This window comes from Raphanus sativus, chromosome 8 (assembly GCF_000801105.2).
Source record: "Raphanus sativus cultivar WK10039 chromosome 8, ASM80110v3, whole genome shotgun sequence".
Classification (NCBI taxonomy): domain Eukaryota; kingdom Viridiplantae; phylum Streptophyta; class Magnoliopsida; order Brassicales; family Brassicaceae; genus Raphanus; species Raphanus sativus.
In genome coordinates, this window is record NC_079518.1 from 10,100,902 (window position 1) to 10,128,313 (window position 27,412).

General features: G+C 29.2%; 1 long non-coding RNA gene and 3 pseudogenes across 1 annotated transcript; 3 read left to right on the plus strand and 1 right to left on the minus strand.

The window, feature by feature from the left end:
* The first annotated feature begins 1,145 nt into the window (after positions 1–1,145).
* LOC108819931 (probable polygalacturonase At3g15720) lies at positions 1,146–3,373 on the plus strand (annotated as a pseudogene).
* A 2,367-nt stretch (positions 3,374–5,740) lies between these two features.
* LOC130498966 (pentatricopeptide repeat-containing protein At4g32430, mitochondrial-like) lies at positions 5,741–27,412 on the plus strand (annotated as a pseudogene).
* On the plus strand, positions 7,710–17,532 carry LOC108819932 (probable polygalacturonase At3g15720; annotated as a pseudogene).
* LOC108820980 (uncharacterized) lies at positions 23,817–25,529 on the minus strand. Its single transcript, XR_001944437.2, has 5 exons — positions 25,134–25,529; positions 24,621–24,700; positions 24,474–24,529; positions 24,285–24,405; positions 23,817–24,221 (listed from the first exon to the last, which is right to left on the minus strand). It is a non-coding gene; the product is annotated as an uncharacterized LOC108820980 (long non-coding RNA).

Below are 27,412 nucleotides of genomic sequence, written 5' to 3' on the forward strand. Positions count from 1 at the left end.
AAGATTAAAAAATGATTTTCCAGCTTTAAATTAAATAATTAATACACTTTTTGTCATCAACTTAAAAGACTCATATAAACTCTGCAAATTAAACTGGTAGTTCTACATCCATATGAACAAATAATGATTGCTTTATTGCACTGCGTACAAAGCTGTCTGTTCTTAAATTTTGTGTTTGTGGTATATGAATAAGTTCTGAATTGTTGAAACTTTTCTTCAAGATTTTATGTCTTCCAAATAATTTTATTTTGAAAAGAAAATACTAAACTTTTTAATTTATAAATATTTTAAATAAAAAAGTCATAATTATTTAAAATGAAAATATTTTGTACAATTGATTTTATATACATTAAATCCATAACATTTTTTTAATAATTTTGTAATTAATCTTGTTAATCAAGTACACATATATTACTTACTTTACAAAAATTAACGTAGAATTGTTCATAAAAACATCCCAAATGGCTTTAGAAACTAAAATAAAGTTACTAATAAAAACTAAAATATAAATATTGATAAAATAAAAGTTATTTGATAAACTAAAATTGATATACCCTTTTTATTTTTGAATAGAAAATAAAATAAAATAATTAATAAAACTGAAACAGAAATATTGATAATATTAATGACATAGTAATTTAATTTATTAAATATATCAATGTAATTAATCATCAGGAGAATGAACATGAACACGACACGTAAAAAAGAGTTCTCTAGTAATATTTTTAGAGATATACTAGCTAAGTGTTAAGTATTGTCAACCCATACTGATAAGAATATAGTTAACTTGTTTACTTATTTGTTTAGGAATATAGTATTCCTTCTGATTAGAAAAGAGATGAATATAGTATATTCCTAAAATATAGTAACTTTTTAGGAATATATAGATAAGAATGTAGTATAAGAATGAAGTAACTCTATGTATTCTGTTCATATTTATTTACTTCTTTAACAAAATATTTTGTTTCCAAAATTATACAACTAATCACAACAACTGTGTATTCTCACTTTATGTATATATATGCTTACAACACACAATATCTCAATATAATCTTTTACTAAGAAAAAAACAAAATAACTATTTGCTAATCATTTAGATAAAAAAATGGTGAGACGAAAACATTATCCGTTTTAAATTATCATTCATGTATTTCATTGCTTCACCTTTTGTTTACGAATATATATATAGCATAACTATTTTTACCGTTATTAGGGTTTCCAGCTACTGATTTCGGTGCTTTTAATATCATCGCTTTATTCGCAATATGGAGATATCGTTTCTGATTTTCTAAGCGTAAGAGATTTTCTATCAGATTCTGGCAATACGAACGCTGATCAATCTCAAGTAACTGCTTATGCAAACTCATTTACAACTAAAATATTTTCAGTTACAAGATTAATTGATCGTTTGTAAATATTGAAAGCATTATGTGCAGGAAAGTCAAAATCTTTAGTAATTCATACCAACGAAGTTTATACTTTACTACCCCAAGTGTTTCAAGGCCCTTGTGTAGCTAGTAATCCTCAAATTCAGGTATTAACTAGAAAGAATGTTATGAATCAACTCATTAATCTGCAAATCAATTTGTTGTAACCTAATTATCATAATATTCATGATTCATATGTGTTCTCTTTTTTGTTCAAGATTGATGGAAAAATTCAAGCGCCAAAGCAGGTTAAGGATTGGGGAAGCAAAAACTATGAGAATTGGTTATCTTTCGACAAGGTGTCACACCTCACTATCACGGGATCTGGTCTCCTTGATCCCCATGGGGAAAGTTGGTGGCCTTCTGTTAAGTTGGACTCCCGACCACAGGTACTTCAAAACTATTCAACAAGTTGAGTTTAAGATGTCTATATGCAATAGTAAAATATTAATTGTTTTATCTGAGGGTTTGCCTTTGCTTATGCAGGCACTGCAATTTAATCGATGTAACAACCTTATATATAATGGACTAACTCAAAGAAATAGTCCAAAAAATCACATTTCAATTAGTAATTGCATCCAAGCAACTTTATCAAATCTTCATCTCATAGCACCAGCAAACAGTCCAAATACAGATGGCATTGATATATCTCTTTCACAAAAAGTCAATATCTTCAGCTCGACAATCCAAACTGGTATTAACATTTTTGTCTTGATTATGAGAAAATTATGATATACCTAGTTTTCTTATTGTGTTATATATGATTTTCTACCTATTAGGTGATGATTGTATTGCGATCAAAAATGGTTCGTCCGATATCAACATAACCCGTGTGGACTGTGGTCCAGGCCATGGCATAAGGTTCGCACATATAATTTTATACATTATAGTTTTTTTCTGGTAAAATGATAAAATTATACTATCATTGTGTGTGGGAGTGCGAAAAAAGATTATTGTAAGCTCAAATTAGATAAAACAATGCATATTATCAAAGGAAAATTACACTTTTTTAACATGGCAATGTTATATATTTTATCATAAATACAGTATAGGGAGTTTGGGGGAAGGAGGAGCCACTGAAACGGTAGAAAACGTACATGTACAACATTACACCTTCACCGGCGCTGATAATGCCGCAAGAATCAAGACTTGGGCGGTAAAATTTTATGTGTATAAATAATATTAGCATATCGTTTTTCAAAGAATGAGCATATCATAGGCGGTAAATAATATAATATAATATATATATAAAATTTATAACATGTTACATAATTTCTTAGGGAGGAAGAGGATATGCCAAAAATATTTGGTACGAAGATATTATGTTGATAAATACCAAATTCCCCATCCTAATCGATCAGCAATACGATGATCGTTCTTATAAATCTGTAAGTTTTAATTTTTATTCATGTTTTATATATGGTATTTAATGTGATAATACTGACTGTGATTATTATTTTCTTGGTCAAGTTTCATTCATTTAAATACTAAAATCTCATATTCATAACTTAAAAGATATAGATACTAAAAGTGTATATATGTTGTTGTTTTTTTGTGTAAATATGTTAATGTAGTTATGTTGTTGACTCCTTCAGGGAAGTGCTGTGAAAGTGAGCGATGTAACTTTTAGATACTTCAGAGGGACATGTACACAACCCATTGCAATAAAACTAGATTGTGATAGAATAGGTTGTGGTAACATCGGGTTGGAACACATCAATATCACTTCTTCATCTCCACGAACAAGTCTCAGCACGTACTGCCGTTTCGCAGATGTGACTAGCAGCTTTGTCAACATTGATATCAAGTGTGTTCGTGCAAATATTCAAGCTCCATCACCGAGTCCTGAAATTCCATCAATATATGATCAACCTCATGCACTTCCTCAACCTTCTGCACTGCATGCTCAACCTCGACAGTTCCTCTCTTTTCCATATTTCAATTAAGCGCTTCTTAGTATTTAAAAGACAGACTTGAACAAATATAAGTAATTTTGTAATCTTTAAACCTAGCAGTTAAGAGAGACAATAATAACAAAGGAAAATTTTATTAAAATACTTCAACTAATTTTGTGAAGCTTTTTAATATTCAAATATTTTTTGTTATGTAGATTAATTAGGTGTTTTCCTGCATGTGCAGCAATAAATATTTAAATTTTAAATTATATTTTAAAATTGATCTTTTTATTATTTTATTTTTTACCAATATTTTAATATAAATTTTGATATAAGTGAACATAAAATTAAGATAAAATGACCAATTTTGTTAATTTTACATTATTTTAAGAGTAGATATGTATATATATTTAAAATTAAAATCTTAGATAGATTTTTTTTATCTATTTCTATGGTTAAAATGTAATAAATCCACATGTATGAAATTAATTAAAATTTTATAATTATCAAAACGTAAAATTAAACATTTTTAAAATGTGTAGATATATAAAAGAAATTAATGATAAAACGATTAAATTTATAATTTTTAAAAATATGGTAAAGTTCTGAAAATATTTTTTTAGTAATAAAAATTATATAGTTATATAAATAGAAATAAATAATGTTTTGAAATTTTCTAAAATATTATTATATTTTCACTATTATATTATTTAATGTCATATTTGAAGATTTAATTTAATAATACTGTATAACTTTTTGATATATTCTAAAAAAGTTACCAAACACATAATTTACTATTAAATGCAATTGTCCATCTCACATTTAGCCATAATTCATTTCATCATTTCTATTATGGTATGTCACATTTATTTTAGTGAAAATAATTATATAGATGACATGCATGAAATCACTTCTCAATGTCTATGTCTAGTTGATACATAAACTAGTTACTTTATCCAATTTAATACATCAATTTTCAAGTTATACCCATTAAAAAATTAGAACACTAACGTTATCTTTTTTTATCAATGTTCTAAAATCAAACTACAAGCTGAACTGAATAACTATTTAGATCACAATTCAATATGGTTCGATCCTAATCGATTTTGGTTCAAAATATTTAGAAATATGTCAGCTGGTTTACGGATTTTTGACAATTTTGATGTTTGTTATCCGGTTTAATAGCTTTAAGATCCTATTCGGCTACAAAACCAGTTTATGGTCGAACAGAGTCCAACCATCAGAAGTCCGGTTATAAATACTATTTTTATTAAAATGAACAAAATATATTAAAATTAGAAAGAAAGAAAAAACATCAACAGTCCTAAGAATTTGTAAAATAGAACAAAAGTTAACTACTAATTTATTCTTGTATAAATTTTTTTTTTAAGTGTAATTTACTCTGACTCCTTAGGGGACTAATACTCGTACTCTTACTTGCTTTCCCTTTGTGGGAAAAAAAGAAAACAGCACAATGACATACTTCACACACATCCGCAAAACTAACTCTACAGTCAGTGACAAATGACCAGAAAATTGGGAAACTAACCACTTATGACAATGCCGTTTGCACATCTGAGATTTTCAGGAGCTGAACATTGTACTCAGAACTATGCACAACCACTCATAAAGTTATAACAAACAAGAACACCCCGAGCCCACAGGCTCGAGTGTCTGAGCTCGAGGAAAAATTAGCAGACACAAAAGACCAAACACCAGCTTTGTACGTCTCTTTCCCGCAAACTCTTTCGTAATTATTTGGGCCCTTGGCCCACTAGCAATCGCTTGTAACATTTGCACTTTCAAAATATTTTTATTAAAAAGAAAACTCTTTCGTAATTTACAACTTTACCCTCATAACTCTGTTTTGCTATGCAAAAGAAAATAACAGAAAAAACAGCGTGTGCCTGCGGTTTCTTCTCTTTGAGGGAGATCGTGAATGCGATCTTGCCTGTAATTTGATTTCTTCTCTTTGGATGTTTCCATCCACTGAAAATCAGTCTCAGACATCATTCTTCTCTTCCCAACCGTAATGAAATAAGAGTGGGCTCAAAAGTCAAACAGGTATGGCAGTTTCTGAACGTTATTCATCACTACTGTCTGGTTCTCTTCATTGGTGGAATTTAGGACGTTTTTTTATTCACGTTGCTGCTTCTCGCATTGATGATTGCGCCGGATACACTTTGTATCACTCATCGTTTCAATCCGGATCTATTCCGATCTCAAATCGGATTTGTTTATATTTCGATTGCAAAGTGTTGGATCGTATGTATCTACTCTGCATCGTCTATCTCCGACGTGGTCAACTTATCCACGGTCGATGGCAATTCACAATGGTTTTGTTTAGAAGTTTTGGAAACTTCTATCCCGAAACTTGTAAGGCGTTATCTGAATAGGATTTTTATTTTCCTCCTGTTAATGGAGGATAACCCGTCAGAGAAGCTATATGATGAACTGCTATGGAGAAGACAATGGTTCGCTTTTGTTGTATGGCGATGTTGGTATAATCGTTGAAAGTTGGCAACTTCAGTTTCTATTATTTTCTAAAGAATCAGTATATTGGATTCTTTATGGAAAGTTATTTTTAGATCTAAATTGCAAGTTGGCCAATGTTATACAACAAGAGGAATTGATGTTTATGGAACATATGTTACGATATAAGTTTTGGAGTCTCATCTTATGGGTGATAGCCAAATATGAAAATCGTAAGAGATCTCGAAGAAGTAGACGTGAGGAAAAGGTTACATATGAAGCTCGAAGAACAGTCAACTCTTCAAACTTTATTTCTTTTGTGATGTTGTTCTTTCTTACTACTTCTGTAATGTTGTTTTTCTTATTTGCAAGTTTCTGTAATGCTATTTTATATTAATAAATAAAGTTAGTTGTTAAAAAAAAAAAAAAAACTCTGTTTTGCTATGCTATACTCTGTTCGGCGGTAAATTTAAATCATAGCTTCTTCTCCAATGCTTCATTCCTAGTTAAAATAGAATCCGGAAGGTTTGTTTCTCATGACTCTTTTTGAGTTTATCTACATTGTAACTCCTCAAAGTCTTTACCCTTTCAAAGCTTTTGCTCGTCTTGTAGACTTGCTCACAAGTTCGATGGAAGTTCCCAAAGAAACACAACAACTTACGTCAACCCTTCTGATCAGTGAATCTTTACGGAGAAGCTCTCATCCACACAAGCCCTTGCGATCTTCACTAAAAAATCTCCAGCTGGGAATGTCTGCTCGTAGTAAAGACGAGGTCACTCTTTGTCTAGCTCTTAAAGCATGTCGTGGATTCTCGAGACACAGTTGCCAAATCCAAGGGTTTTCGTTTACGCCTGGTTTCACTTTGTACCGAATTGCCGGTCGGTTTGGTTTGGTAATGTTTTGCGCATATTTGAGAATCTTGTTGACCCCGATGTTTCTCTTGGAACACTATACTCTCTGGGTTCGATGATAATCAAGCTGCTTTGAGTTTTGTTGTTAGGAATTGAGATCTGCTGGAGAGGTTTTCGATGCGGTCACTTACTCTACTGCTCTTTCCTTCTGTGTGGGCCTCTGAAGGGTTTGGTTTAGGATTGCAGTTGCATTCTGTTGTGGTGAAGACCGGACTGGAGTCTGATGTTGTCGTTGGGAACTCGTTTAAAACAATGTACGAGAGGGCTGGATGTTTCAGAGATGCGAAGAGTGTTTTTGATGAGAAGCCTGTTAAGGATTATATGATTTCATGGAACTCTTTATCGTCAGGACTTTCTCAAGGAGGCAGTTTTGGGGTTGAAGCAGTGCTTGTCTTTAGGAAAATGATGAGGGGGGAAGGCATGGCGCTTGATCACATGTCTTTTACTAGCGTGATTACAAATTTTTGTCACGAAACAGACCTCATTCTGGTCAGGCAAATGCATGGTTTGTGCATAAAAAGACGTTATGAAACACTTGTCGGTTAGATTGAGTCTACCCAAACGAGGTCACATTTGTTGGATTAGTCAAAGAAAGGCTTAAGATTCATGGGATATGCATCAAGACTGGCTTTGTTTCAAAACTGTATATTGGCAACAGTTTCATCACCATCTATGCCAAGTTTGAGGCTCTGGGAAATGCTAAGAAGGCCTTCGATGAGCTAAAGTATTGTTGGTTATTAAAAGAAACTTTGTTTCCCATACGTTTTACTAGATATCTTACTTGATCTTTTGTTGTTGTTAAGGAGAATTGAAATTCATAAATCTTTAGTAAACAGTGGAAAATTAAAAATAAAGATCGGACCAATTTTTATCACACAAACATTAAGAAATACTGAATCTTATTAATTAAATTTGAGACTAAACACCATAAATTACGTAGACTACAATGAGAATGATTTACAGAACTCTTAAACAATACCCCAAGTTCAAAGCATACGTTACAATGGTCTTCAATGCTAGCGCTCAGAGAACACATGAGTGTAAAAGTCCTTGGACACTTAAGCTGTCTGCATGCAAGCTGGCATATCCAAGGACTGGGAAAAAAACGAATCAGAAGAACCGAACAGAACCTGATCCAAAAAGTAGCACCGAATCCGAATCGAAATTGATTAAATCTCCGAACGGGTTTAAATTTTTGGTATTTAGAGATCCGGTATTTCGGGTATCCAAATGTATCTGAAATAGATTTATACACCTAAATATACTGAATGTTTTTAGATTTAATACATGTTTAAAACATCCAAAATATATAAGATATTTTAAAATTGTTCAAACTACTTGAAAATATATACAAATAGTCAAAAGTAAATGTCAAAATAGCTAAAGTATATTCAAAACACCAAAAATATTTAAATATATATATTAATTCTTTATCTAAATATTCAGACCAAACCAATTTATATGTTAAGTTTATATATTTTGACATATTTATTCAAAATTTTATGTAATATACTATTTTGTTTATAGATTTTAAGAAATATAAAGTATACAATATCTTTTAAAAATTTTAAATATAATTTAAATCAGTTATCCAAACCCGAACAAAATCCGCAAAGATCTGAACCGAGTTCGAACCAAAATTTAGAAATACTCGAATATAACTAAAATCTTTAACACCTGAAACCTGAATAGATCCAAACCGAATCTGAATAGATATCCGAACGTCCACACCGATCCAACAATCTCGTTAACGTAGTCTTTTTCTCAAAAGACAGAAATAATCTCCTTAACACATCCGTATTACAGACATACTTAAACCATTTTTCATCTCATATATAATGATTTTGCATTCATATAGTCATTTGACTTTAGTAAATTATTTTTTACAAATTTATGATTACTCAATTGTGTATTTAATAATGTGAAAGCAGTAAATGATTCATATAAAAATTATCAAAAAAATTAATAAATGGTATGTAATTCACTTATTTCTAAATAATGTAGATGTATTTTATTTATAATATATAAATATATACTACTTTATGTTTTTGTTGATAAAAATATCATATTTAATTATATAAATTATATTATATTGTAAATGTGAAATATACTTTTTAAAGTTAAAATATTTTTATTGAAAATCATATTTTAATAAAGTTGATAACACTTAAAATTAAATAATGAGTAATATATGATGTTAAAAATAGTTATATATATATATATATATATATTAATTTAATAAGGGTCAAAATTAATGGTCTTAACGTGTTACTTATCTTGTGTTGTTGTTAATATGAATTTCTTCCTAATTATATAATAATCTAGATTAATTATAGATGATAATTAATTAATTCTTTTTAATTATGTCTTTTTTTGAGCAAATTTTAATTATGTCTTAATTAATCTAAATACTCATGAAGAGTAACAACGACATTAGTCTTTTTTAACGTGTGAGAGCTCAGAAACAAATAGTCAATTCACAAATACACATATAGATTAAGGATGGACACAAATACTCGTTACTTGTTTTATATCTGTTACTTGACCCGTATTCATCTCATTTTTTCAAGTACTTGCCGTTCTCAAGTCAAGTATCAAGTCGCTGAATTTTACTACTTGTAAGTATAACGCAAATAACAAGTATCACAAAAATATTGACGACTCGCATTGATATTATTCGTTATTTTTTACGACTGATATAAAGATAGCTAAACCATAGGAAACAAAACCCTAAACATATATTTATTTGTTGCAAAAAGTAAATAGTATTTTCATATAGAAACATATGTATTTTGTTCCTTCTTCTTTTTTTATATTAGGTGTAAATATTTTATTTGAAACGACTCTCGTATTTTTAACAAGTCGAGTAAACAAAACAAATTTTCATAACATTCTCTGATAGAATATTATGTATCAAGTAATTCTTAGAAACTTGGAAATATATCCGAATAATTCATAAGTACATATAAGTAATAAGTAATCGAAAAAGATAAGTAACTTACAAGTAATATATTTTTGGATAAGTACTCGAAATGACAAGTACTCGTTTCCGACAAGTCAAGTACAAGTTCAAAAATTCATGCTTCAATAAAGGTAAACCAAGTATCAAGTATACGTAAAAGTATAAGTATTCGCCTTGCGCCCACCCCTAATATAGATAGCTATAGATGATTACTTAAATAATATAAAGTCAAAAGTATTTTGCTAAGTATTAACTATTAAGTATATATGTATTATATTACTAAATTATTAGGATAAGACATGCGCCTTTTGCAAGGTAAAATATTTATTAAAATTTAATGTTTTCATATTGTAAAATCAGACATACTAAAAATTTATGTTTTAATATTGTAAAATGGAATGATTTCTGAATACATGGTTTCTTATTGTCAAAATATATTTGGTATTTATATTTTTCTCAGTATAAACTTAATTAAGTAACTATAATGATTTGATATACACATAGAAAAAAGTATAGAAGCCCAAATCAAACAATTAAATTGTGATATCAGATTTTACACTAATTTCATAATATCAGTTTTTACTTTCTTTTTGATAACATAAGATATAAAATTAAAATATTAAAAATGACAATTACAAATTGGATTAATCTTATAATTTGAAGTATAATTTGGTTATTGGCCCGGCCACATTAAGACAACATAAAATTTTGCAATCCGACTATTATTATACTTAAAGCCAAATATAGAAAGATGATAGTATTATTTGCTTGCAATCAATACTTTGTATATGATGAAAGTTAGGTTAAGGTGATATATATATATATATATATATATATATATATATATATAATTAACTACTATGAAAGGTCATTATTCATGTTTCTCTAGACTATGAAAAATAATTAGGCAGGTGCCAAAGTTTTTTCTTAATCTTCAATATAAATTTCATAATTCAAAGATTTTTTATTTATTTAAACTGTTGTCCAAGTAATACGGACTAAGAGTATATCTTACACTTTAAAAAATATTATTATGTTGGATCACAATATAAATCAACCTTGAGCTACTTAAAGAATGTCTCATTTAATGAGATCGACGAGTATTAATTTAATGATATTGCTGAGTATTAACTTTATCATATCATATACATTTATGTTTGGACTAATATAAGTTTTCCTAGCAATTGGATTTTGTACTTACTAATTTTCAATTGAATTTTATGTTGTTACGTAAGCCAAATTGACATCTAAATTAAGTGACACCTAAGCAAGATTCTTTTCAATTTAATATAAATTTACGGTTGCAAATTTTTAAATGTTTCTTTATTAATATATAGGAGATGTAAATGGAATTTAAACAATGGACTACAATTATGTATCATAACTAAAAGCACTTAATCGGACATTAATTTAGACTACTATAACTGATTAGTGATTATATATATGGTGTAATATTGTAACTTTAATATACATATACACACAAACATTCACACGGATAATCAATCAAAAATCGAATATGTAGTAGAAGCAAAGTTAGAGATCATGTGAGATACCAAATCTGAATATAGAAATTACAATTTCTCCAAGGCAAAAGAGGCAAAGCGTGTTACCCTGAAATCATATACCTTGTTGGCTACCACTATCGTCAATTTTGAATTTCAGAACTCCATGCAGTAGCTTTTTGTAACATTTTCAGGTCATATTTGACCTTCAAAGGAATACTGGAATCTTCCATCACAACAACCATTTTTATGCACTCAAAACAACTATGAAACTAAAGTGTATTCACACAAAACACATACATCTATGTCGTTGTACATCAAAATCGTTCAATTTGGCCAGAGACACTCAGAGAAGCAAACGTAGCACCAGGTTTTGGGAGGCATCGGCTAGGCATTGACCGACGGCAAGTTTCTTCAATATCCGAAATAACTCTACAAAGCAAAATGATTAGTTGGTAAGTAGTAGACACCATCTTCTTCTTTTTCCCATCATTTATTATTAAAGGCCCAAGGCCCGAACAAATATAGACACCATAAATTTAGGAGACTATATGATAAATGATATAATAAATGATAGATGAATAGAGGGTTGATGGCATATCTTATAATTTTTCTAGTAAATAAAGGGTTGTTGAATGTATGGTGTGACAAGGTTTGTGGTGTTGACACATAGTCATAATTGCAAATTTGTTAATAGTATACAAGATAAAGGTTGTTTTTTTTAAATGCTTATGTATTAATAAGAAAGAGATATAGAATATGTAATATACATTCAATGCGTTCAATAGATATATTTATTGGGAAATTGCCTAAAGCACCATTTTCATAGTACCACTTTTCATGTTAACACTAACCACTCTTACCACCATTTTTAACGAAGGGTTTAGATTTGAAGGTTTATGATTTAGGGTTCAGATTTGATGTTTTTAGGGTTTAGGGTATATAGTTTAGGGTTTAGCGTTGAGGATTTAGGGTTTATAGTTGAGGTTTTAGAGTTTAAGGTATTGAATCTAGGGTATAGAGTTTAGGGTTTAGAGTTGAGGATTTAGGGATTATGATTTAGAGTTGGGGGTATAGGATTTAGAGTTTGGGGTTAGAATTTTGAAAAACATATAAAAACAAAGATATAAGAGTTTTTAACCTTTTATTTAATAAGGTATTTTTGAAAATATATCTTTAATGGTGGTAAAGATGAATAATGGTACCATTAAAGTGATATTTTTGAAAATTCCCCTTATTTATTACTACTAGTTGAGTGTTACTGTTAAAGGGGTTGTATTCAATCTAACATTTGATGTGATTTGATTTTTAATAGGGTTTTAGATGATTTCAATAAGTTAAAGAGATTTAGGTGATTTTTGTTAAACTACTCTAGAATATCACATAAAACCGTAAAATTTTTGTTTTAATCAATGTTCTAAAAATCGCAAGGCGGTAACTAGTCGCTTTATAGAGGACTAGCGACTAGGCGGATTATTAGGGGCCTAGGCGAGGCCTAGATGAGACCTAGACGTTAGTTAGTTATTGATTTATTTTATATAATTTATAAATTTTTATGGCCTATTTTAATTTTTAAGTTTAGTTATAAAATTATTGTGATGAATTATCAAAATTAAATATACAAAGCATAAGAAACTAGACAAATTTGTAGATTTATAATAATATTATTGACTAATTTAACATATCTAGATAAATTTAGATCGATTTAAACCGTTTTTAACCAATTTAGAACAATTTAAACCAATTTGAATCGTACAAATTGGTGTATAAATCGGATTTTAAGAAAATCGTTTCGGAGAAGACCGAGTTACCGCCTAGGCGGGGGTCTAGGCGCCACCTAGAGCGATTTTTAACTAATAAACTCCACTCAAACACCCTAAAATCACTTGAAATTTTAAAACTCCATGGCTTAAAATATTTTCAATAACAGTGGATTTTAGAGTAATTTACGAAATGTCAAATTCAATAACCGTGAATTTAAAATAAGTTTTTAAATTTCAACTTTGAATAACAGTGAATTGGGTTATTTTAATACAAATTACCTAAAACTTTCAGTTGAATACAAATCACCTAAGTATATTGTAGTCAAAACCCATGCCGATAAGAATACAGTTAATTTGTTCAATCATTTATTTAGAAATATATATAGTATTCCTTCTAATAAAAAGAGAAAAGAATCTATACTATTAAAGCAGAATCCCTCATAGGATTCTGCCCCTAATGTTTGAAGATATTTACAAAGAAATACCACTCATTAAATACTAATCTATTATTTTAAAATTTTTAAAACAACATAATTGCCTAACAATTAAAATCTGGCGGATATATTAATCTCAGTGGGCTGTCAATCAAAGGTCCATTTTTATGTCTACTCCAATTATAAATTATAAAGAAGCCTTAAAGAATTTAACTTATTATTATACAACTAATAATTAAAGATTATATTCCACGTAACGTGTTAGAAAATCGTGTATGTACAGTATAAAAAAACATATTCCCGAGAATTACACGAAAATATACAATCCCTAAACCATATAATATAACAAAATATACAAGAATTTGACATAAGTTATAAAAATAATCTTACAACGTATATGACTTTAGTATTATTAAAAATATTTTTGTAATGGTTTTATAATATATATATATATATATATATATATATATATATATATATATACATTTAGAAAGTTAATCCTAAAAAATTGATGGATACTAAAAATATCTCATTCTTAAAACTTGGTGATCAATTCAATATCACTTAAAATGAAAACTAACTAAAATATTAACAATTATATTTTTAAAAATTATAACCAGTTTTAAAATATAAAAATCATTTCAAAAATAGTATATGACGGATCTAATAGAAAAATATAATATTTTGATTCTCATATATGTAAGTTTAGATAAATTTAGAAAATTAACAGTATTACAAAATTAAATATGTTAACATATGCTATATATATATATATATATATATTGGAGTCTATCTTTTTGACGACGATATGAAAACACTGTTTAAAACTAAAAATTGTACTAGGACAACTTTAGAACTATTTGTTACCTTACAAAAAGGTTAAAAAATCATATATATATCAAATTAATTAACAAAATATGTCCGCGCTTTAAAAGCGCATGTCAAAAAGTACCTAATAATATACTTAAACTAAAATTCCGAATCTATTTCAAACCAAAACAATTCCAGAATATTCTCTATAACATTCCTTTTTCTTATTTATTACACACAATAAATTCAAAAGATAATATATAGAAACAAGATTTTCCGATTGAACTAAATTAACTTGATGAACAAGCATCAAATATATTTGACCGCTTTCAAAATATTAATTATAAAACAAAATTTTAATAAAACAAATTTTTTAACTTTAATAACATTGTCTTAATTTTAACAGAATATTAATGTTTGACCACTTTCAAAAATTCTCAGTTATAAATATAAATATAATAAATTAGCATCATATTATATATTACTTTGTCCATTTCTGAATAATTATCACTTTGACATTTTCACACAGATTAAGAAGCTAGCTGAAATATATGTAAATTGTTGTTACTTACACTTTTATGACCAATAATATTTAAGATAAATAAAATTATTTATAAAACCAAAAAGTTTGCAATTAATTTTCAGCTGAAAGTAAATACAATTTTCATTAGAATTATAAAATGATATTTTTTGTATAACAATATTTTTTTTAAATGACATGTTTTGTATAGCAAGAAAAAAAATTAAAACGACACTTATTATAAAAAAGGGAGTCTTATCTTTATATTTCAAGAATTATTATCTTAAACATGTAAAACAACTACTACACGTATACAAAAAATGCATTATATAATATTTGAAAATGAGACAATCCCGCGCTTTGAAAGCACGGATCAAAATCTAGGATAGTATAAGAATGAAGTAACTTTATGTATTCTGTTCAAACTTATTTACTTCTTTAGCAAATATTTAGTTTCCAAAATTATACAACTAATTAATCACAATAACTGTGTATTCTCAATTATTGTGATTATACACTATATATATATGTGTGTGTGTGTGCTTATAACACACAATATCTCAATATTATCTTTTAGTAAGAAAAAAACAAAATAACTATTTGCTAATCATTTAGATTAAAAATGGTGAGACAAAAACATTATAACTTTCAAATTTTCATTCATGTATTTCATTGTTTCACTTTTTACGCATATAAAAATGTCATAACTATTTTTACCGTTATTAGGGTTTCCAGCTACTGATTTCGGTGCTTTTAGTATCATTGTTTTATTCACAATATGGAGATGGTATTTCTGATTCTCTAAGCGTAAGAGATTTTCTATCTGATTCTGGCAATACCAACACTGATCAATCTCAAGTAACTGCTTATACAAACTCATTTACAACTTAGGTATTTTCAACTACAAGATTAATTGATCGTTTGTAAATATTTTTTGAAATAGGCATTTCAAAACGCATGGAAAGCGTTATGTGCAGGAAAGTCAAAAGCTTTAGTAATTCATGCCAACGAAGTTTATACTTTACTACCCCAAGTGTTTCAAGGCCCTTGTGTAGCTAGTAATCCTCATATTCAGGTATTAACTAGAAAGAATGTTATGAATCAACTCATTAATCTGCAAATCAATTTGTTCTAACCTAATTATCACAATATTCATGATTCACATGTATTCTCTTTTTTTTTTTGCGAGATTGATGGAAAAATTCAAGCGCCAAATCAGGTTAAGGATTGGGGAAGCAAAAACTATGAGTATTGGTTATCTTTCGACAAGGTGTCACACCTCACTATCACTGGATCTGGTCTCCTTGATCCCCATGGGGAAAGTTGGTGGCCTGCTGTTAAGTTTGACTCCCGACCACAGGTACTTCAAAACTATTCAACAAGTTGAGTTTAAGAGGTCTATATGCAATAGTAAAACATTAATTGTTTTGTCTGAGGGTTTTTGCCTTTGCTTATGCAGGCACTGCAATTTAATCGATGTAACAACCTTATATATAATGGACTAACTCAAAGAAATAGTCCAAAAAATCACATTTCAATTAGTGATTGCGTCCAAGCAACTTTATCAAATCTTCATCTCATAGCACCAGCAAACAGTCCAAATACAGATGGCATTGATATATCTCTTTCACAAAATGTCAATATCTTCAGCTCGACAATCCAAACTGGTATTAACATTTTTGTCTTGATTATGAGAAAATTATGATATACGTAGTTTTATTATTGTGATATATATGATTTTCTACCTATTAGGTGATGATTGTATTGCGATTAAAAGTGGTTCGTCTGATATCAACATAACCCGTGTGAACTGTGGTCCAGGCCATGGCATAAGGTTCGCACATATATAATTTTATATATTATAGTGTTTTCTGATAAAATGATAAAATCATATTATCATTGTGCGTGGGAGTGCGAAAAAAAGATTATTGTAAGCTCAATTTAGATAAAACAATGGCTTTGATCAAAGGAAAATTATACTTTTTAACATGGAAATGTTATATCTTTTATCTTAAAAACAGTATAGGGAGTTTGGGGAAGGAGGAGCCACCGCAATGGTACAAAACGTACATGTACAACACTGCACCTTCACTGGAGCTGAGAATGCCGCAAGAATCAAGACTTGGCCGGTAAGGTTTTCATGTGTAAAAAGCATATCATAGGCAGTAAATTAATATATATATAAATTTATTAGATGTTACATAATTTTTTAGGGAGGAAGAGGATATGTCAAAATATTTGGTACGAAGATATTACGCTGATAAATACCAAATTCCCCATCCTAATCGATCAGCAATACAACGATCGTTCTTATAAATCTGTAGAGGTAAACTTTAATTTTTATCCGTGTTTTTATGTATTCCTATAAGACTGTGGTTATTATTTTCTTGGTCAAGATTCATTCATTTAATTACTAAAATTTCACATTCATAAAAAGATATACATATTGAAAATGTATTTATATTCTTTTTTTGTGTAAATGTGTTAATGTATTTATGTTGTTGACTCCTTCAGGGAAGTGCTGTGAAAGTGAGCGATGTAACTTTTAGATACTTCAGAGGGACATGTGTGCAACCCATTGCAATAAAACTAGATTGTGATAAAATAGGTTGTGGTAACATCATGTTGGAACACATCAACATCACTTCTTCATCTCGAGGAACAAATCTCAGCACGTACTGCCGTTACGCAGATGTGACTAGCAGCTTTGTCAACATTGATATCAAGTGTGGTAAGAATGTTCAAGAACCATCACCGAGTCCTGAACTTTCATCACCGAGTCCTGAACCTTCCGCACCGCATGCTGAAGCTCGACCGTTCTTCTCTTTTCTATAATTTAACTAAGCCATTCCTGGTATTTAAAAGAAAAACTTGAACACATAGAAGTAATTTTGTAATATTTAAACCTACAGTCAAGAGATATACTAATAAAAATAATAATTATAAAGGAAAATTTATCAAAATACTTCAGCTAATTTTATGAAGGCTTTTATTATTCTTTTTTTTTTTTGTCGTCGACTTTTACAAACTCATATAGACTCTGTAAACCATGTTGGTGGCTCGTCATCCATGTGCACAACAAAAGACGCTTGAGTTCTAGCCCCTCGTGCTAGTCCATCGGCCTTCTTGTTTTGTGTGCGTGGTACATAAATGATCTCTGAGCTGTGGAAGTTCTCCCGCAAGTTCTTGATATCTGCCAGATAGCTATCGAAAGCAGGCCATTCTTCTGGTTCAGACACCATCTTTACCAATTGAGAACAGTCTGTTGCAAACGTGACCGTAAATTGATGCAAATTCCTCATGCACTCCATTGCCCAAATTAATGCTTCTATCTCAGAATGAAGGCTTTTATTATTCAAATTTATTTTTCTTATCCACTTTAATACATTAACTAATTATTTTATCCACTTTAATTCACCAACTTTCAAATAATACCCATTTTATGCATTACAACAGTAACATATCTTTTTCAAGTTCTTAAAACTGAACGAATAATTCTTTTGTTTGGGTCACGGTTGAACATAGTTTGACTGGATCGATTTTGGTTCAAAAAAATTATATATATGTTAATTTTTAATATATATTTAAAATTAAATAATTATAGTAAATATGACACATAATCAGAATATGAATTAATATTTAAAATATTAATTAGTTATTTTCTTCTAGTTCATGGATTTTTGACAGTTTTGATTGTTTTTATCCAGTTCAATAACTTTAAGATTATATTCAGCTATGAAACCAGTTCATGGTTGAACATGGTCCAACCATCAGATCTTTTGATTTTAAAATATTGATTCTTATCTTAGTTAAAATTAATGAAAAATGTAAATAATTTTTCTGAAAAAAAATAAAAGTTCTAAAATTTGTAAGATACGAAAAATACTACTAATATATGGGTCAGTCAAATTTAAATTAAGAGTATTCATTATTCCAAAAAATATATATATAAAGGTTTTATAGAAAATTTGATTTTATTTAGAAATAATTAAAATTTAGAAATATATATATACATATATATTTTTAATTATAAAAAAAATTATATTATATATATATATAACTATCTATACTATTAAAAAAAAAGAAATACTCTGAAAAATCTACTTAAACAATATTCTTGTACCATTTCATTTGAGATTTGACTAATAATATTGTGGTCTTAACTTAAAATTCTAGTACCAATATGTTACCATATATTTCTCTAACAATAATGTAGTCAATACTAAATTTTGACTACCAATATGTTACCATATATTTCTCTAACAATAATTTAGTCAATATTTTCTATTTATTAGGCCCACATCTTTTACCCATTAATATTATGCCTTATACCACATCTATACTTTATTTAATAGACCTTATAGTACATGAAAAAATATCAAAATCCTCCTTCAATGTCTCATGTTTATCTTATAGTTTTCAATGCTTCTCTTTGACAATGCAGAATGGAGAATGGAGAATGGAGAATGTAGCCATATATTTTCCATTACATGTTTTCTCTTAAATAAAAAATACAAGATGTCAATACTCTTGTTTAAACTTTTGTACTCAAAAAGATTATACCTTATACCACATCTATACTTTATTCAATAGCCCTTATAGTACACGAAAAATATATTAAAACCATGATAGTGTAACAGAGACCACTATAATTTTGACCCGATCATACCACCTTATTCACCTCATAATCTGTTATACAAACATACTATAACCTCAAAAGCATTAAAACATAGCATAACATATTTAAACGATTACGTATTATTAAAATGATAAGTTTAGTTGTTCATTCTTATCTATACAGTTGTAAAAGTTCGAAAGTTTTTTTTCGATTTCTTAACTCACTAATGATATTGCCTAAATCGTTACAAATAATTTCAAACAATAACAAATATATTGTGAATATGCTATTTAGATATATTGTTTAAATTTGTTTGTTAACAATATATTGAAGATACGATTTTCAATACTAAAATCTGAAAAATAATTAAATTTACTTGGTCTACAAGTTTATTTATTACCACAACTAGATTTTTTGTCCGCGCTACGCGCGGAAAATGCTTTTACATATTATTTTTGTTAAATTAATAGACCAAAATAGCTCCTCTATATTATTTATAAATCTTGTGTATTTTTAAAACAATTTAATGCATTTAGAATTCATCAATCAGAAAATGTCTAAAACAGAAAACTAATGTATATAGGTTGAGTTTTTTTTTTTCTAAGGTACATATTGTTGCTTTTTGAATATGACATTAGTTGTTGTCCCAAAAATAAGGAGAGAATAAGACATTAGTTTTCTATATAATAAATGTCTTTATTAGCTTTTTGACCAAAAAATAATGTCTTTATTAGCTTCTGAACGAATTAATGTGACTCATATAAAGTAAGAACCAATATTGAGGTAAATAATAATTTTCTGTTCAGTTTAAGAAGTCAATTATCAAAAATTATAAATAAATTTATTTTCCATTAACATTTATATATGTTGGATTAGTGATTGTTATCAAAATATTTTATTTTTACTCTTATATGCTTTGAAAATTTCAAAAATTATTGTTCGGGCACTTCTTATGAAGAAATGTACAAAAGTTATGTGTAAGATATCTATACTATTAAAGTAAAATACCTAATAGGTATTTACTCTTGATTTTTAAAGTTAATTACAAAGCTATGCCACTCCTTAATTATAGTTTAATATAAATAATTAATATTACATAAAACATTCTAATATTACGGTTTATGACAATAGAGAATATTCTAAAATTTTTAAAAGGAAGATTTAAACTCCATCAATAAATGTTTAATGAATACATTAACTATACAAATATTATTCAGATATAATACATCTCTACCAAACCGTTAACTTACACTACCAACCCAACATTAAAAATAAACAACTGTATTGATGGTTGTTATTTTCGAGTGTATAAATTGTATTTATGTATTTTTGATTAAAAATATGTAAAAAAAAAGCAAATGAAAACCATAATTTTCTGCATTCAAATCTACGTATAGATAAATAAGAAAAAAATATTTATAAGACAATACAAAAGAAACATATTACTCCCACTCTATTACAAAAATATGAAAACATATTTTTATTTAAATGAGACGGGTTAAGAAAATGAATTGTTTCATTTTGGTTTTAAATCAATAAAACTATAATTTAAATGAATGCAAAATGGACTAATTAGATAATTTTATATTATATTTATACTTTTAAAATCAACCAAATCAAGTTTTGGAGATGTCCTAAAAAGGTTAGAAATTTTGATTTTCTTGGAAGCCTTTTATCATTGGCTACAGTAAGCGTCAATGCGTAAACTAAAATCTTAAAACTCGAGTTTAAGATTTAGGACATCTCCAATCCCACTAAATTTAATTTTTGATTTTAATAAAAAAAAGAGCTATTACAACTCATAGTCCAATACAAACTAAAACTATATATCTTAAATCATTATGTCATATATATATATATATATATATATATATATATATATATATAATATTATTTTTGTGCGTAGCATTATTTAGCAATTTTGCATCAAATATGAATATATATATGAAATTAAAAAGAGATTATGTTTTTAAGAACCATTTATTATTTTCTTCAAACTATAAAAAAATCACAAAGTTTTAGGAATCACACATTTATTCAATTTTATATAATATTAATACCAAATTAAGCATATGAATAATTTAATCAATTTAAAAAAATATTATCAGATTTTTTCGAGTTTTTATCGGATAAATTGGTATTAGATCACGGGTTTGTGCAAAGTTTTTCGGTTTTTTAGTTAACGATTTTTTCATAAAATACAAATTGAATCGTCCATATCTACCAGTTCGACTACGGGTTTGAGTCGAATATAAAAACACTACTTTAAATTCAAACACTATATTAAAACAATTTTAAATTATTATTTTTTCAACTAAAAATTAACAAATCAAATACCCGCATTTTTTAAAGCGCGGATAAAAATCTAGTCTATATTATTAAAATAGAAGTACACTTATAAATTATCCCTTAGAATTTCAATTTATTTACATCTCAATGCCATTAACGTAATAAATGATCCTAACTTTAAGCATTAATTGTCTTTTCTTAATTTAGTCCATAATTATCTAAACTCAATCCACAACAAATTCATATAAATCTTAAATTCAACTAATCTCACAATTCAAATTCCATATATTTAGGATCTTCGTAATTGATAAGTGTCAATAATAAAAAATATTACAAAATTTTTTTTTAACATATATAGTAATAAATCTGTTTTATAATCACATACTTTCCCAGAATCTTACTTTGTAACGAATTTTAGTAAAAATCTATTTCACTATATAATAAAAAATATGAATTGTTATAAACCATTATAATATATACTTCGATGACATGATATATAGAACATTTTAAACATAAAACAATAATTTATCTAGATAAACGTAAAATAACATGTAAAGGTCACCTAAATCGATTTAGGTATCCGTTTACTAAATTTTAAATATGATATTATTTTAAAATATATAACTATATATTTTTCATTATTTATTAGTAAGAAATAAAAGGTAAAAACCACATATAATATTATCTGTATAATATATAATTATTTTTTGCTAATGCATTATTGGCACATATTTTCATATAAATAAAAATCCATTGAAAATAAAATACAATAAATTTATATGATAAAATATGATACATGTATATATAAAAATAATTTATAAGAAAATATCAATAAATTTATTAAAATACAAATAAATTTGATACATGTTAGGAACTTATCTTACATAGATGCTATATAATATATACAAACCATAAATTTGAAAATTGTAAATAATCTGAATTAGACATGAGAACATTTATTTTGAACCGAAGAGCCAAACCAAAAAATAGGTTGAGTTCGGTTTGGATCCTACCAAACGGATCATATATCTTTAGAATTAAAAATCTGAAATAGAATTGGAACCAAACAAAAAAAACAAATGGGTATGATAATTGCTATAATAGAATTTACATACTTACAAATATTAACTATATTTATTTTTAAAATAATCAAAAACATTTGAAATAATATTTAAAAACCGAAATAAAACTGAATTACCTGTATCTTTTTATCCAAAAATATAAAATCTGAATTATCCAAATTTTGATTCGAAAAAATGATATTTAACAAAAAAAGAACCCAAATTTTATGATTTTAAACCAAAATTAACCAAAAGTCTAGAACCGAACCGGAGCCGAATATGATCTGAAAGTATTTTGGATATTAGCAACTTCCTATCTTTCTTAACCAAACCAAAAACCAAAAACTAAACCGAAAACGAATCAAATAGAACCAAATGTCCACGACTAATCATGATAATTTTAATGAAGATTTGATAAAATAATATTTGCGCACAACGCGGATCCGTATCTAGTTTTACTCTTAAACCAAAGTTTTCTTGTTAAGATAGGAAGCAATACATGCTTTTAGTATATTTTAATTTTAAACCAAAATTGTCTTATAAATGTTTAATCTCATTTTTTATTTTGTATAACCATTTACAATCTTCAGAAATTTCTTTTTACATTTTAAGCTTCGGTTGTGGGGCTGACATAATTATACAGAATATATGACATAAACATCATGTAGTGGAGTTATTATATATTCCTATAGAAAGCTACAGAAGTAAGGATGTGTGGTACCTGTACTCTTCAGAGGGGGTGTAGGAGGTAGGTTATCTATTCTTCTGTAATCTACTAATCTCGATCCTTAGAAACAATCCGATTGCAAGTTAGAGATCTGGATTTAGGTTTGAATTTTGATGGATTGTTAAAAGAACTCTTACACTTACGTAGCCTTTTGGAGTTTTAACAATGGAATTATGAAGTTAGTTTTTTTTGTATTGTTTCTTGGAAGGTCTAAAAGATTTAAAAACGAAATTGATAGCTTAATCTTTTTTTATGCTGGGTAAATGAGGGTTATTCAGTACCGTTTCAAACGTAGGAAGGTTGTGGAAGGATGTTAGAAATCTTGGATTGAGTCTTTATTGTTAGATTCTCTTACGTTTTCTGAAGAGGATAGTATTTAATTGCTTTGTGTTTGACTTGTTGCTAAATTATGGAGTTAATCACGTTTGTGATTTGCTGTAAATATAATGTAACTTTATCTAAAGTATCTTGACAATTTATCATACGTACAACCTTAGAAAGGCTCATAAGAAAAAATGTGTTTACACAATTGCAACGATATATAGGTAAGCAGGTAGCTAGTAAGAGCACAAAAGCTCAAAAACTTGCCAAGTTACACAGGAAACTTAAACTAAAATGGCTAGCAAGAACACGTGGTAGCAATGTGGTTTCCTGCCGAGGTTCCTGTTACGGGTGGAGTGTCTAGAGGGAGGATATTGGTCACAGTTATAGCTCGGGTCTTGCCTGATAAGTTGTGCTCTGTCACTTTCACACAAAACTTATGTTTTTGTCCGATTGTGTTGATTAGAGCTTCCGGGACAGGAACCTCTTGGTCAACTCCTTGGTTAGCCTGACATTCAGCACAACAGTGTGAGGTCAATTCATCTGACATTATAGACTGATTATTAGTTACCTCAAAGTAGCTGCTAACTAATTCCGATGCATGCTTCCCAGTAAGTGCACGACCATCATCACCAAGTAGTACAAAAACAGCTTGGTCACTGTTGTCATCAACAAATAACTTTACAGGGTACCTGTTATGAAAAAATCAGAAGCTAATACCAGAGAAAGCACTATGGAATATTGAGGCTAGAGTTCTTACTATGATTTTCTGCAGAAGTCTGTTGCAACCCAAAGGTAAAGCTTCATCACAGGCCACTGCAAAAGATCACACTGAATGTTAAGAGAAGTACATGGAAGTGGTGTTTTAGAAGAAGAAAAAAAAAACATGAACCAGAAGATGTCTCACAGCTGCTATCTCCACTTCGTCAAGGACGGGACGCTGGGTGAGAGTATGTCCATTTACCAACTTCATGTGGCCAACAACATCTGTTACATTGTTCACGAAATGTATAAGTTAGATGACTCCAAGATAAGAAGTTTAATATTTAGCCAAAACATGAAAAACAAACACACATTGTCTCTAAGTAATCAACAGATTCCATTTATACTATGAGATGCTATGATGATCATCAAAATCCAAGAGTGAGGGTCAATAACTTGTGCTACCTAAGGCTACAAACTTAATAACCGAATAACTTTCATCTACATGTGCATCTTTGAAAAGTTATTTCAGGCAATGATCTAGACAAACCAATAACTCGGAAACACTTTATTCATCCACATGACTTCTTTCAAGAGTTACTCTGAAATTGAACCAATCACTTTACACTTAAAATATTCGAGAGTTCTGTATCTAAGAAGGAATTCAGACTTTAAAAAACATCCAATCACAGATTCTGAGGGAAATTAGAGAGCTTACCATAGAAATTCTGAGAGAAATTACAGATCAGACGGAACCGCAGCTGAGCTTCGTGAGGAGCCAGAGAGATATCTCTGAAAACATCACTTTTTCATCAGAGGCGGATGAGACAGGGGACTTTCCACTCGGTTTCGTCGCCATGGTTGAGATTTTAGCAGTTTCTAGGGTTTGTGTTTGTACAAAGATAAGAGGATCAATATATAAAGAAGGAGGATCATAGGGAGATGAAACGAAAACATAAAGACGAAATTTATTGATGATATAAAAGAGGAGTTTCGTTTGTGTAGGTTGGATCGATCAGAGCTCAGTCTCTAGGGTATCAAGCGGAGAAGACGAAGAGATAGAGGAGAAGATCCTCCCGTAGTCGATTACTTTTTGTGTTTTAGATTTCAGGAAATTAAGAAAATGAAAAATGTAATAGAATTACAAATGAAGCCCAAATAAACCTGAAGTCCAGACGAAACTGCGATATGTTTTATAAAGCCCAGACGTAAAATGCGATTGAAACCCAGCAAAACTAAACAACGGATCTGACGTGGACGAAATCTTCTTTCTCATTGGTCTGAATTAATTTGTTGATGTGGACATGCTCTCCTTTGATTATATTAGCCTTTTTAGTATAGTATAGATTATTGTTTCGTTTTCTTATACTAACATAATTTTGCTAACCTACTTTTACTGGATAAACATTAACTCTACAAATTTTAAAAGTAAATTTAAGCAATTTGCCTCGTGACTTCTTCTGGGGCTAATACTCATGCTCTTATTTTTCATTACCGGTTTGATGGATCAAATTTTTGAACAAAAGATATAATTTCAACTGGAAGGGGTTTGAGCCGTTTCCCATCAATAACAGTGGCGACATACGCCCAAACTAACTCTAAAATCGGTGACAAATGACAAAAAAAAAAAATAGAATGTCATTTCCCATCAATAACAGTGGCGACATACATCACTTGTGACAATGTCGTTGCACATAATGACATTTTCAGAGGCTGAACATTGTACTCAGAAGTCAGAACTATGCCCACAACTACTCTTCATAAGTAACACGAACCACAAATTCTTAGGAAAACCAAGCAGCCGCAAAGACCAAACATTAGCTTGTACGTTCGTCCCTCAAACTTCTTCGTAATTTACAACTTTACACTCGGAATTCAGTTTTTGCTATACTATACTCTGTTCATCGCCGTAAAGTTAAATCATCTCTTCTTCTCCAATACTCGGAATTCTGTTTTGCTATACTATACTCTATTCACTTACTCCACTGCTATTTCCCTCTGTGTGGGGTTTGTTGCATTCTGTTCTAGTGGAAACCGGACTGGAGTCTGATGTACTCTAAGGCTGGATGTTTCAGAGATGCTAATAGGAGTGTTTGATGAGAAGCTGGTTAAGGATATATGATATGATGGAACTCATTATTGTCAGGACTTTCTCAAGGAGGAAACTTTGGGATTGAAGCTGTGCTTGTCTTTAGGAAGATGATGCGGGAAGGCGTGGAGCTTTGGTCACGTGTCTCTTACTAGCCTAATTATAACTTGACCTGAAGCTGGCCAGGAAAATGCATGGTTTGCGCATAAAAAGAGTTTATGAAACACTTGTTGGTAATATGTTTATGTCAAGTTACTTGAAGTTTGGGGTTATAGGAGCTGCGGAATCAGTGTTTAACCAAATGAGTGAGAGGAATGTTATTTCTTGGACAACGATGATCTCCGCGAATAAAGATGACGTTGTGTCCATCTATTGGACTAATCAACGCTGTTTAGTGCAATGAGCAAATCAAAGAAGGGCTTAAGATTCATCAGGATATGGCATCAAGACTGGTTTTGTTTCGAACCTGACAGTTTCATCACCATATATGCCAAATTTGAGGCTCTGGAAGACTCCAAGAAGGCTTTCGATGAGATATATGTCCGGGAGATTATTTCCTGGAATGCTATGATCTCTGGATCTGCTCAAAACGGATTCTCACTCGAAGCCGTTCTCATCAGCAGAAGCAGAAAACAAAGCCAAATGAATACACTTTCGGAAGTGTCCTAAATGCCATATCTTCTGCGGAGAATATATATGCATGGTCAGTGTACGTTGACATGCTCATCATATACTAAAACTGGGTTTAAATGGTTGTCCAGTTGTTTCAAGCGCGCTTCTTGATATGTAGGCAAAGTGTGTGAGCATCAGTGAATCAGAGAAGGTCTTTTAACGAAATGCCTGAACGGTGGAAGTTCTTGGATTGGAGATTAGTTTGGAGAGAAAGGTTGCACTTTAGGGTTGATTAA